Consider the following 12,489-nt stretch of genomic DNA (forward strand, 5'->3'; position numbering starts at 1 on the left):
TCTGAGTGTGTTTTGTGTCTTTCTCTCTCTCTCTCTCTTTCTCTCTTTCTCTCTCTCTCTCTCTCTCTCTCTCTCTCTCTCTCTCTCTCTGTGTGTGTTTGTGTGTGCGTGCGTGTGTGTGTGTGTGTGTGTGTGTGTGTGTGTGTGTGCGTGCGTGCGTGTGTGTGAGGGTGTATGAAAAAATATATATCTGCCACAGCTGAGAGAGGATCCCTCTAATATTAGCATATTTTGGGGGTCTCGGAGGCAGATGGGGGAGGGGGCATTTCCTTGCAGTGTGCCTTTGGCACCAGAGACATGAGAATGAGCAGGAGCAGATGGGTGATGGTGCTATGCAATCTGAGTTTGCCAACACGCACTATCAATCTGAAACACAAGCAAACATGTCCTCAGACAACTGCAGAACTGCACAGACAGAGAGACTGGCATGCTTTGAAAGGGAGCTTCAACAATTCCTTAACATTTCATCATGTTTGGATGTGTCCAAATAATATACCCTAACATAATCCTGGGTACTTTTCCAATGAACATCAAGGAAGTGTGGGTATGTGCATTTGTAAGAGGGAAAACATTACTGTCTCTGACGTATTCATTTTTATCAAGTCATTAATGTAATATCAATGTAATATTTTCAAATCAATGCGTCTCCTGTGTCATTTTCACTGATGTAAACACCTACGGCTTGTTGTCCGTGGCAACACATTGCCTGTTGGCAGTATTGAATATTTTCTATACAAAGCTGAGGTGAGGTAATTGCTCGAAAGGCCGTTAGGGAAAAGAAATTGAGGTAAAAGAGACACGTAGATGACCATATTTTTCATTTTAATGGACAGAAAATGTCTTGAGTGATCAGACACAGTGATGTCATTACTGTGTATTACAGCCATCATCTCAAAATGATTGATTTTTTTTTTGTCTTTCATTATCAAGCAATTTAAACATGCATGGATTACACAGTAACACTCTATGCATTTGTTTTTATTTGCATGTATTTATGGGACAATGAATAGAAAGAAGACTGTTACACATACAGACATTTAATTTGAAAGACATTTCTTACGCTGTATTTTTGATTTGCTCTTTAATTTTGAATATTTTGTAATAGAATACCTTGAATCGTAATCATTATCATATTTTGTGTTTCAGAGGCCAGTTTTCTTCATGTCTTTTCAGGTGAGGTGAACTATTTGACCAAGGGTTATGAATGGATTGTCTGCCACCCAGTGGTGGATAGGAAACAGTGTTTTTTATTAATTAATTAATTTATTTATTCTGTCCTTGCAATAATGTATGGTCTGTGAGTGGAATGTGCAGTTTGTAATATAAAGAACTAAATATTTCACATTCATTTTACTAGAATTGCTGAATCAGTGAAACTAGCCTTTAATATCTCTGTCTTAATTGAATTTAAGAAGTGCTTTCAGCCAAGAACAGCCAAGAATGTAATCTGTGTTTTACTTATTAATGAGTAACACACAGTATACCTTACAACAAGGCCAAATAAGTGATACACAAGCATTAAAACCATTAACCCAAATCTTGAATACAAGCTGCATTCTTTTGCTTGGCTAGCCTTTCATTATTAAGTAGCTACTATTTTTTACTTTTTTGCATTGACTAGGTAGATAAAGTTTGAGTGGACGGAATAGGCATTTGGAGAAATTTATTCACAACAAAACATGGCTGCAACTGACAAAGGAGTAATAAAAAGTAGTCCTGTATCTGAGCCCTCTTCGTGCTCTGGTATACGCACATACATTTCTACAACGCCTTACTGCCCAGCATCCTTTCACCACATGAGTGGCATGAGTGGCGTGTCAGACATCAAAGCATGTAAATGAGTAGGTGTTGGCAAATAATTCAGTCTGGAACTGTTGTTAATCAATAAAGCATGTGTATCAGTAATGAGGTGAAAGCGCTGTTGGAAGACTGTGGCATTTAGGTTTCCTTGTTGGATATGGATAAGCTTTGTGGCATTCAGTACAAACAGCAGAGGGTAGTAATGCCTTGTGGTTTGTAACATTTACAGAAGAGAACAGCCATTCTCATTGATAGCCATCTGTTTTAACCCTTTATCTTCACTGTATATTTTTAGAACCTTCAGCAGTCCAAGCAGAAGTATTGGTTCTCGGCGAGGTAAATATTCACTGTTTTTAGCATGTGAAGGAAAGTGTGCGTGTGCATTCATCATATGACTTTGCTCATGGTGCTCTATGGTTATTGCTTTCTATTCGAAACCTAAGTGGGCGTTTGGTCTTATTACACGGATAATGCAGTCTCACATGTGTACAGGATGGTACCCGGCCAGAAGAAACCATCCCGTTGTGAATCACGGACCATTAAAGTGAGTGTTTCTGCAGAGAAGAGAGAGAACTGTGGCCTGGTAACATCAGACTGCTCTTGTGCAATCTAAGGTCATTTTTCTAAGATGAGTGAATTGTAATTTTAGTAATTTTAGACATAGTTTTGGGGTGTGTATAAGCCTGCACAAGGTAAGAAGTGCATGAGAAGACAGACATGGGTAACCTGTTCCCTGGACATGTGTATACAAGCCAAACATCCTGCTCCCGTCCCAGCCCACTCACGGTCATCCAGAGACTCGGTTCACTCAAGTTTGTGTGGTTTCTCTATGGTAATGTGATATTAGGACATTTTATTCCCAAATGTGGTAGATTCCTGTTTCACTACATTCAGCTGAACAAAGGAACTATGATAAACTTGAAATATAACTGATCTAATCTGACCTCCCCTTACCTCTTTCTTTAATTAAAGTAATTTCCTCTTCACTTATATTTTCATTCACTCATCCCCTCGCGCTTTTGATTTGCATCTGATTCTGCTTATGATTGATATGATGAACTTAGCCTGACTTTAGGATTTACGTCACTCATCTCTCATCTAAGAACTTTTACTGTGTGATCCACATATAGCTCTACATTTCATTGACTTGTTATATTACAAAACATTCATATCCAAGTCTGATTAATGATATAGTGTCTCCTTTGCTTTCTGCTAACAAAAAAAAGTATTTTGGCTTTTAAAGTGAATTTTTATGGACAAACAAGATGGTGAGCATTCAAGATCATTTTAAAGCTAAACTGACAGAATGATGATGCTTGGCTTGTATGGGTTCATTTACAGGTTACATCGATAATCCAGGAATCTGAAAATATTCACCAATTCTTGTGTGTACCCTAAAGAGAGATGAGGTTTTTATTTATTTATTTATTTATGGCATGTCTTCAATTCTTTTTTTCTTTTTTTTTTTGACTCACAAAACATATTCACATTGTACTGTAAGTACTAAATAAAAAGCAAGGCAAATTTATTTATATAGCACAATTCATACACATAACTAATTCAAAGTGCTTTACAAATGAGCAGATAAAAGAACATAAACAGTAAGAGATTAAAAAAGGTAGAGTGCATAAAATAACATATAAAAAATAAAAAACAAACAAATAAATAATAAAAAGTAGGGTGCATTTAATCAGTTAACAAAAAGCATCTAAAAACAGTTGGGTTTTAAGTCTAGATTTCAAACTGGCTACAGTTGGAGCAACTTTAATGTCATCAGGAAGTTGGTTCCAGAGCTGAACAGCATAGCAGCTAAAAGCTGCTTCACTATGTTTAGTTCTGACCAGAGGTGGACAAAGTAAACAACTTCATTACTTATGTCAAAGTATAGATACTCCTGGTCAAATATTACTCCAATACAAGTAAAAGTTGTTCAGTTCAGTTTTTACTTGAGTTAAAGTACTGGAATACTTGCTTTTAAGAATACTTAAGTATTCAAAAGTACATTTTCTTTTTAATGTCATCGCATTGTTGTATTGTTGCAACAATGCATTTACAGAGTCTAATGACTCTGAAACAACCTACTGAATGCACTGACTTACTTGTAGAACTTGTAGAATAAAAAGCTTGTGGAATATGCTACAAAGCCTATAGAAACACAGTTGAACCAAATGCTTCCTCTATAAAAGACAGTGTATAGCTTCAGTTAAACAGGCACTAGGTTAACTCAGATTGGCCTTAAAAGGATAAACACGCCGTAATGTTGTAGGCTAGGTTCATTTTACTTCTACCACATAGCATTGTCTGAATGTGAAACAGCTGGATGACCATCGTCACCGCTTGATCCCCGCCCCCCTCGTCTTATTGGGACCGGGTCCTACGTGAATCCGCTGACCTTACAGATATTACAGTATTTACCTGACAAGATTAAAACATATATTTCTGAAAGGATTTTTGTCAGCATTTTCGCTAGCTAACTATTAGTATACGTCAGCAGTGGATTCACAGAGGACCCGGTGTTATGCCTCAAATGGTTTTCAAGCCAACTGGTTTCCGTACGTGTTTACACACTGTGTTAACAGTAGACGTTGTGGTCTGCCTCTGTCACCAGATTCGTCACACATTCACAAACATATAAATCGCAATTTTCAAGTCACATCTCATTTCTACTGTGGTAAGTGATTATAAGTGTTAGGCGAACACAGTGCGCGAACGCATACGGGAAGCAATTAGCTTGGAAACCAGTTGATTTCAAAAATCTCAGGACTTAAGATATGGTCATGGCTGCCCTGGCGAGGAACCTTTATCATTATCATCTTTATCTTCCATTGTAGTAGCCATAAGTAAAACCGCCAAGTTCAGTTGTTAAAAAAAATGCAGCACGCACTTGACTCACCGCATTGGAGTAGTTTACTGTGATTGGTTTGTTCCCTGTGATGAACACGATATGGCCTATCGCATTTTAGAAAAGAAAATTCGTCCGCTGACTTCAAAGCTATGCGTTAAAATAACGAGTAAGGAGAACCTTCATAGAAATGTAGTGGAGTGAAAAGTACAATATTTGTATTTCAAATATAGTGGAGTAAAAGTCATAAGTTTGTCAAGTAATGACATAACGGTTCTGAAACAGAGACAGAAACCGTGATACAAACGTCCACGGTCTCATGTCGCGTTTCTGGAAGAATGCCTTACATGCCTTTTTTCACTGTACCGAAAACATAACCAAACCGTGACTTCAAAACCGAGGTACGTACCGAACCGTGACCTTTGCGCACTGTTACGCCCCTAGTGTCAAGCATATTGAGTATTCACATTCCCTCTACAAAACAGAATTTACATTTATTATATTATTTCTTCTATATGCATAACAGTACAATACAGAACTAAATAACACTACAGTACATACATGCGTTCAGTACAGAGCTAAATTTTTCATTTAAAGAACAACATCAGATAGCATGAAGATAAAATTATAATCAATCAAATTTAAGAGAGCAAATGAATTATCAAAAAAAGAGAAAAAAAATAATCATCTCAACAATGCACACATGAATTTCTTCTCATACTTTCATACATTAGTACCAGAACTCTTGTACTACCGGACTATTATCAATATCCAAGGTCAAAAAACACCCAGTGATAAGGCTTTCCAATTACACATCTTTACAAACTAAACCCTGGGTAACAATTTGAAAACTTTGTGGACACTGGTCTTTTTAGATTTCTTTCCTAACTTTTGTCTCTCAGTCGCTGTGAGATTAATATTCTATAATCTTGTTGATTCATCATGAGACAGAATTTCAGTTCATTCTCACCCTGAAATCCCCCCTCAGTATTTTCCATCATAACTTCTGCCAAAGCTGACAATGTAATATTTGGATCCAGTAATTTCACAAGGGGGAATTTTAACCCAGGAAAGACAGCAATGTCTCCTTTCTATCCTCATTAAGTGTATCCATTCAGTTTTTCAATCCTATGTTCCTTCTCATTTAATTTCTTTCTCTTTCTTTTTCTTTCCCCTTGGAAAATAAGATTTTGCAAAGTCATTGCTAACATTGAGTCAGTGCCCAAATTGGACAGAAGGGTGTCATCGTTGAGCTCACTCTGTTCAAGACCAGTGGTCTCACTGATCACAGATCCAACATACTCACTTGGCAAGGAGATTGAAGCCTTTTGTTCAAGATGTGAATCTGTCATTTTGGCCTTTTTCAGTTCTTCCTCCGCCAGTGTAGACAATCACGTAGTGAGAGCTTTGGTTTGAGATAGAACATTGTACCTGATGTTTCTGAAGTTGAATTTACACACAGCCTGCTGAGGTATATTTAACAGGAGGCATTGCCCAAGGCTTTCATGAATTTCTACTACATCCAAAAGCATCATGCCTTTTGCCTCTAGAAATCTCTGAATATAGTCTTTATTCAATAAAAGACCCAAATTCAGAGTCCCCCAGTTTATTGACTGTCCAATAAGTCCTTTCTGTGATACTGGCAGAAAGTATCCAAGCATTGGCACAGGCATAATTAGATTGTGATGCATTTCCAAGGAAAGATGTAATGGATGAGTAGCACACAAAGTAATCCAATTTGCAGTGTTTGGTGGCATGGTGCAGATTAAGCACTCGCATAACTTTTTCATATAAAGATTTATCTAAGCGCTCAATCAGTCCATCATGAAGGACAACTGCATTGTGGAACACCCCTTTAATTGGACTGGAGGGAAACAAATCTGTGCAACTGCTTGATGAACTTGTTCAGATATGGACACATCACATTCCATGGTGGTTATGAGTGAGCCATACTGATTCATTACATTGCTAATTTCCTGTTGCATTTAAAGATTAGGACTTCTTCTAGAGAAAATAACAACACTTCCTCCTGTTCTTTGGGAAATGAACTTTACTCTCTCAAAGCCAAGACCAGAGAGCCCACCTGTCACAATGTACATAGAATTCTTCTGGAAAAGTTGTTTTGGTTTTGGCAACAATGCAATATTTGACAATCCTTCTTTGGCATCATCTTTCAGGACTATCGTGGACATTGTGTAACAGCTGAAATATGATCCAGATTCCTCCATTGATAATAAATCAGTGTCTCCAGATGTCTCTCTCCGAAACATTATTTTCTCAAAAGACAATGACTTGCTATCCAAATGCATAGCCTTAAACCAGCAATAAATATGTGGCATTTTAGTCTTGAGTGACCACCCCTTCATGATGTTAGACATAAAGAGGATTTGTATGTGGATGTTGTCACTGTCTTCTCTAAGAATGTTCTGAGTCACACAATTGGTCTCAAATTGGTCTTCACTGACAAGAATAATGTCCCTAATGCTAGAAACATCGGTAGCTTTGAGATAGTCATCAAAGAGGGGCAAGATGATAAGTGCCTCAGTTTCTGACTGTACTTCGCTTTGTGAAATGTGAGCACTACCCCCAGAACTGTTTGTGGCTTGAGCTGTTATGTGAATGATGTAAGGTTTAAGAACCTGACCACCTTTGACCACCAGTTCTGGGTTTTTACTACAGGGGAATTACTGAAGAACCTGAGTCAGAGCTTTAATGTCTTCTGAAGAAACAGAACTGATGTCTATCAACTGAAAAGACATTTCTGACAACTCTGCTGCACATGCTCTTGTCATGCCTGATAGTGCAAAGCCAGGGTTGATGTGACCTACCGTGCTTACTGAGGATTGATAGGTTATTGTTCTAATGGAGTTTGAGAAATTCATTGCCATCAGCCCCGTTACTATTTGCCGTAGTGTCTCACAGCAGCTTGACAGGCTATCCAAAATATTTTCTGTCTTGTGAGAAGTGACATCTTCAATTCCCCACATAAACAGAATTTCTTGGAACATTTTGTTTACCTTTGAAATGTTCAATTCAGACAGCAAAGCTGAAAGTCCATGATTAAGCAGCAACTTGGTATCTTTGACATCTATATATTTAGAGGGGGGGCTTAAGTATGACTGCAAGGTCTTCGAAAGTCCTGATTGATCAGCAAAGACCAATGCTGTGGGTTGGCTTTTTAGACTTGTGTCTTCTGAAATTATACTGAAACTGTTGTGGTAGAAATACTCATCAACCACACATGAACGACTCCCTAGATGTATGACCATCACATGCTTGAGCTCAACCAAAACTCCACCCTCTTTGTCAGTGAAGCAGCTGCAAACTTCAAAGTTGTCAGCTCTGATCTGTGGAGCTCTTAAATAGATGACCATCTCCTTCTGTAAAGGTTCAAAAATACTTTCAAAAAGACTTTCTACTTGGAATGGAAAACCTGGCCTTGCTCTGAATTCACGTGCCAAAGTAGCAGGGAGAAGTTGTATGAGATAATCTAAGATAACTGGATGAATGCAATAGTCATGTAACTGGGGCAGTAATTTCTCTGAGACTGTTACAAATGAGTAGGCTTCTCTAACTTCTTCTCCACAGTAAACATCTCCCTAATCTCTGAAAACAGGGCCATACTGGAACCCTCCAAAATTCAAGTTGTTGTAGAACTCTTCAAAGCTAACAATGGATTTGCATCTGTTGTAGTTGGAGTCAAGAGAAATACACTGCTCTTCAGGAAGTCTCCCACGTAATGACTCTACTGTGCCAAATGCATACGTTGCTAAAATAGATACTTTAAATCTTGTAAAATTCTCTGCTGAATCTAACTGTACATTCTTGTATGGTGCATTCTGGGTGAATATAAATGGACTCTGAAAAGTGATAATGAGCTGCAATGTACAGAGTGGTACCTTGGGTTTTGCACTTGCCATGTAAGTGGCTAAACCCAGCTCAACAAAAAAGGCCCCAGGAACAATTGCAACACCATTGTGTTTATGGTCATGCAAGTATGAGACTGATTCAGATGAAAGGTCACAGCTGAAGGATGAACCTTCTTTACTCATCTGTGTAATTACTGGGTGGTTGCTGTAATTGCCAAATTCTTTCTTATTTTTGCATCAGTGATTACGCCTTCCTTCAGGCTGTCAAAGTGATACTTTGGTAAAGGAATTGGTATTATTTCATAACCTCTGTAGAGCTGGTCCCGGTCTACATTTATGCCCAGCTCAAACAGTTTTGGCACAAGAGTAAGCATTGCGTCATGATCCCTATCTGGCTGTACTGAGGTCAGCACTGCTGTGTCTTTGCCAAGTGTCTCCATGATATTCCTCTGGAGAGCCCTTCTGGGACCTATTTCAAGAAAAACAACCTTGCCCTTGTCTTTGGCGATGGATTTTATTGCTTGTTCAAATGCTACTGGCTCTCGGATGTTTCCGGCCCATTATTTGCCATTCAAAAAATCTGGAGCACAGAATCTCTTACCTGTCACAGTCAAGAACAATTCTGCTTCCATATTAATCTCTTGTAAGAGACCTATGCATTCTTCTACATTCAAAAGGATGGAATCCATCATGTGGCTGGGATAGGCAGCAGGGTCATCTAGGACATGGAAAACCAGATTTTTTTCCATTGACCGAGTTGCTCAACTTTTGGCGCAGAGAATCAATAGCATCTGCATGGCCTGAAAGGGTACAGGACTGAGGGCTGTTGTAAGCAGCTAAACAAACCTTACCAGAATAAGAAGTGAGGATTTTCATGACTTCAGAGACAGACATGTTGCTAACAACTAACATCTGTCCTCCGGTGATCTTGCTCTGCAAATGACTATGGGGTAAATCACTTTTAAGTAAGCTTTTCTTTCAAATCTGTCAAAGATGATGTTAAGACAGCTTTCCTGTATTTGTGCCTTAAGTGGCTTCTTCTACATGCTGATGTATACACCAAAGACATTAAGTCAACTATGTTCCCTGCACTGATATGTGTTACTGTGTCCTCAACCATCATTTCAAGGGATTTCTCTGTAGCTGCTGACAGCACAAAGCATTGCTGGAACTTCCTGACCTCAGCTCTTGGAGAATGTGTGTGTTTATGCTCCTTGACCATAGCATGTGCTTTGGTTCCTCCAAATCCAAAACTATTGATCCCCTCAAACTTCCAAATACTACTTTTGATTTTCCATTTCTGTGCTTTGGTAGGAATTTTTAGATTCAGTGCTTTGGCATCTATACTAGAAATACCTTCCGAGTAGGACACTGAGGGAACAATGGTTTCATGTTTCATCATCAAAAGTACCTGAATTAGTCCAGCCACTCCTGCTGCAGATTCTGTGTGTCTAATGTTACCTTTAACCGACCCAATGTAGAATGGCTCCAGTCCAGGAGGTCGTGATTTGGCAACAACTTTAGAAATACTACTTGCCTCTACCAGATCTCCAGTCTCAAGTTCCAGTCCCATGAGCGTTTATGTACTGGACATTATACAGATCGTTCTCAGTACAGTAGATCCTTCTAAGAAAGTCCTCCTGCTGGGTTAAAGATGGTTTTGTGATTGGAGTGACTGAGCAGCCATCCTGGTTCATAGCAGTTTTCATTATTATACCCCATACATGATCACAGTCTCGAAGAGCCTATATGAAAATAGAATCGTTTTAAAATGGTCATTTATTGAAAAAGGTCTTCCTTGTCAAGTGTTGTGTCAAATTGCACATGTATTGTGAACTCTTTTATATGTATTGACATACTTTTTTCAGAGGCTTCAGGAGAATGACATCACAGCCTTCTCCTCTGCCATAGCCATTTGCCATGTTGGAGAATGGTTTGCTTGTACCATTTGCTGAGATCATCTTCACTTTACTGAGAGCAACAAAAACTCTTGGCTCTATGATGCAGTTCACACCCCCACACACAGCCATTTCACAGTCTCCTAATGAACATAGTAAGTACTAAACAGTTCACACACAAGCAAATACCAAATGCAGGCTAGCATGATTAATTTGGTTAATTGCTGAAAAATGTCTGCCACCTTCTGCCTCTTTTATTGATGGTGAATGTCCTACATATATATACCTACATACATATATACATATCTGAGTGTACTGTATTTTATCTTGCCAGAAAGAAAACTTGACTGCTATGAAACATACAGAGTTTTATTTACCTCTTAGGCTTGGATGTCCTCCTACTATGTACCAAATACAATGGATGCCCCTAACTTCCTAAGAGAAAAATATAACCCACAGTGCGTTAGAGTGCAGTTGTTTAAGCCAATGGCGAGGCCAGAAATTTTAAGATGGGTGGACTTTTGTGAATTAGGGTGGGCCACTATTTTGTACACTCGAATTTCTGTCGAACAACCATATGTAAGTGATGAGACCCCTTTTTTAAAATTTATTTTTGAAGCTTACATCTAATAAAACAAATGCATGATTCAGACGTTAATTCACATACGTTTATTTCCGACCAGACAATGGAACACAGTAACAATGATTCGTCCTTGTGTGTGTGTGTGTGTGTGTGTGTGTATGTGTTGAGGGGGGTTTATGGGTCCATAAATCCATAAAACTGAACTCGCCATCCTGATGGCCACTCTATTGGCAGAGGAGGGAGAGGGGTGGGAGAAGAGTGAGAGAAAGGCCTGTCACCAGCCTGCACCGTTTTTTAGTTATAAAAGTCTGAGGTAGCCTAGACTCATTAAAGCGAGCTTTATTTGTGGGCTAATCAAGCTCATTACAAGGCTGCGTATTTTACGAGCATTAGCTAATCTTGGAAGGTATAAAAATAATCTCTCCTACCTGTTTTGAACTGTCTTGTTCAGCATGTTACACCACAAAGCTCCTTGGCTTCATACTGTACACAGTTATGATTTCATAGTAGTCCTAGTAGTGCCTATGTTAACTCGCGTTCATGAGCGAGAAGTGCCAGGTGACAAAGATTGCGAGTTCCCATGGATGATCTCAGGCTTGTATGTCGTCTCCCGGTAGTGAAGAGGACACATTCACAGGGAGGGTTACAATGATTTGTAACAGCTCGTTAATGTTCGGAAAAATGTCCTGAGGACAGCTGTCCGTAATCTCTATAAGCGGTGCAAATTGCTGTCCTGACGCAACTTTCCTATTCATCTGTTGGCATCTCAAATGTTTATTCCATAGTGCTGACAAGGTGGCCGAAGTAACCCAATGTCAAACATCCCAGACAGTGGACGACAGGCTGCTGCTGCCTTCATTATTCTGTGCTGGTCCTCCTGGAATCGGCTGGTTAGCTCTGTCAGTTATCTGTCCTGGATTTCATTCCAAAGCTGCCTGAGTTGATCATTGTTTTTCACGTTCTGGGACTGGACAGCACAACTGACTCACTGACCCTTGCAGGCAGTCAGGTGTTCTCTGGAGCCAGAGATGACATCCCAACTCATTATGTCATATTTTGCTAACAAATCGTCTGTGAGCTCAAAACTTTCTTGAAGACATGCCGTGAGTTGTCTCTGAAGACTGCAAATGTCTCTTTAACAGACTCGACAAGATCAGTACACTCCAGAACACTCAGTGTGGGGCTGTGCAGAACTTTTGTGGCAAAGTTGCTGGTCCCAAAAAGCTTTCCAAACTTGACCAGTAAAAATATATACTTCTTCATTTAGATCTGTTGAATAAGCAACTGTGCCCCCAGATTCATTACTACTATTGATATTGTTGTTGTCAGTCTCATGGTGTCACAAAACACAATGATTATCAGTGTCCAGGGTCCTGACACAAAATGTGCTCTTGTTTATGATCCTGTTTATGGCACGTACATTTTGATGTTCACATTTTCTCTTTCAATCATTGTAAACACAGTTATTTATCAAGAATCATAAACTAGTTTTCCCCA

The 12,489-nt window shown here is 39.1% G+C and overlaps 1 pseudogene; it reads right to left on the bottom strand.

Annotated features, from left to right (window-relative positions):
• Nucleotides 1–221: 221 nt before the first annotated feature.
• LOC115804978 (uncharacterized) lies at nucleotides 222–12,037 on the bottom strand (annotated as a pseudogene).
• Between the last annotated feature and the right edge of the window lie 452 nt (nucleotides 12,038–12,489).

The sequence above is a fragment of the Chanos chanos genome, chromosome 2 (assembly GCF_902362185.1).
Source record: "Chanos chanos chromosome 2, fChaCha1.1, whole genome shotgun sequence".
NCBI lineage: Eukaryota > Metazoa > Chordata > Actinopteri > Gonorynchiformes > Chanidae > Chanos > Chanos chanos.